Source organism: Phascolarctos cinereus, unplaced genomic scaffold (assembly GCF_003287225.1).
Source record: "Phascolarctos cinereus isolate Bilbo 61053 unplaced genomic scaffold, phaCin_HiC Scaffold_5;HRSCAF=322, whole genome shotgun sequence".
In the NCBI taxonomy this organism is placed as follows: Eukaryota; Metazoa; Chordata; class Mammalia; order Diprotodontia; family Phascolarctidae; genus Phascolarctos; species Phascolarctos cinereus.
In genome coordinates, this window is record NW_027555958.1 from 256,187,242 (window position 1) to 256,188,989 (window position 1,748).

Consider the following 1,748-nt stretch of genomic DNA (forward strand, 5'->3'; position numbering starts at 1 on the left):
AAATCTCCAAATTAACATATCTCAAGGATTCTCATTTACTCAGGAATTTCACAACACAGGAAACTTTTACACAGATTTGATAAGAATTTTAGGTGAAACTTCCTCTTAAAAGCAAATAAAACTTGGAAGTTTATTCTAACCCATTCATTCTCCCCTATTATTATTATTTTGGGAGGGGTGACAATTCTTGATCTAACATCTCTGGATTATAAGAGAAATTGCTTTTTTTTCAACAGTATAGCTGATACAATTTGTTTACCAGATTACACCATATAAAAAATCTCAGAAATATAACTATACCATAAACAATTATCAGGTATTTAAAACTTGAAAGGAACCAATTAATTACCTGCTTACAACCAAATATACCTCATTAAATGTTAACAGTTTTCAAATTATCCAATTTTCACATCCTTTTAAAAGACCAAACCATATGTACCATTTCTACCTCACAATGATCTCTCAAATTTTACAATCTAAGAAAGTTTTAGAAATACAATACAATTTAGAAACATACTAACAACACAAACAATAAACTTCAGATGACATCAGTTGCATTTCCAGATTATCACATATAGAAATTATTGATCTTATTACTCATGGTATTTAAAAACCACTTCAAAGTTATCAGGTATGGAACAATTACATTAAAGTAGAGAGATAATAATAATGTTGTGTAACATATGTCATTGTGTTAAGCACTTTGCAATCATATCATTTTGATCCCATAACAACAACCATTATTATTTTTCCTTTTACAGATCAGGAATCAGGGCAAACAGAGATAAAATGACTTGCCATAAATTCTGAAACTGGAACAGAGAAGTATGGGGCTTACCAAGAGTAGAAGTTGGCTTCTCACCTCATAATGCTATTGCCAGGCCTTCCAGGGGTTTAGGTGGCTGATGCCAGGGCTTTGCCAGTGGTGATAATTCTTGGTGGCAGGGCATATGGAATCTTATCATAGTTCTGACCTGTCCACTTCTCCCCACAGCTGCATAATTTACTGAGGCTGGTGCCGTTTGCAGCTGCTGGGGCAGGCTGGGCAGAATGTACTGAACCTGGACGTTAGTCCCAGGTCTTGCCTAGAAGAGTGGGCTGCAAGATGCCCAGGGGCATAGGGCTGATAGCAGACCATCACTGCTAGTCTGTGTTAGCTGCCCTCTCTCTCCTTTTGCCAGATAGGGAAGGCTGATTTAAGTTTTCCCTACAATTCTCCAGCATTCTCTTCTCTTTTTCAGTCCCCTTATTGAGATGCTTATCTCTGAGGGGGGGAGTGGGGAATGCTGAGGAATCAGGATTGGAAGGAGGTGTTTTAGCAGAGGGTGAGCTCCTGGAATCACCCCCAGTCTCAGAAGTTTTCTCCAACAGTCCCAAAATAACAACTTCCTAATTTCTTAATGATTAATCTCAAAACCTTTAGAATGTGCTAAGAAGTCTTTAGCTGTATCTAACTTTTCACTGTAGGTCTAGGCTGGCCAGGCCTGGACCCACAAGAAAGGAGTTTTACAATTTGTTGTTTCCCTAGCTGCAGCCCTTAGAAGTCTTTGGCTGCGTTTAAAATCTTATAAGGTACAGATACAGAGACACAAACCAACAGACAAATTGACAGGACAAATACAATACAAACATAATGACATAGTGCGCACTTAATGACAGAGACAAAGGGAATTAGAGGCTTGTTTAGAAAGCCCCCCCACATGAATTGGCTATTATTATTATTATTATTATTATTATTATTATTATTA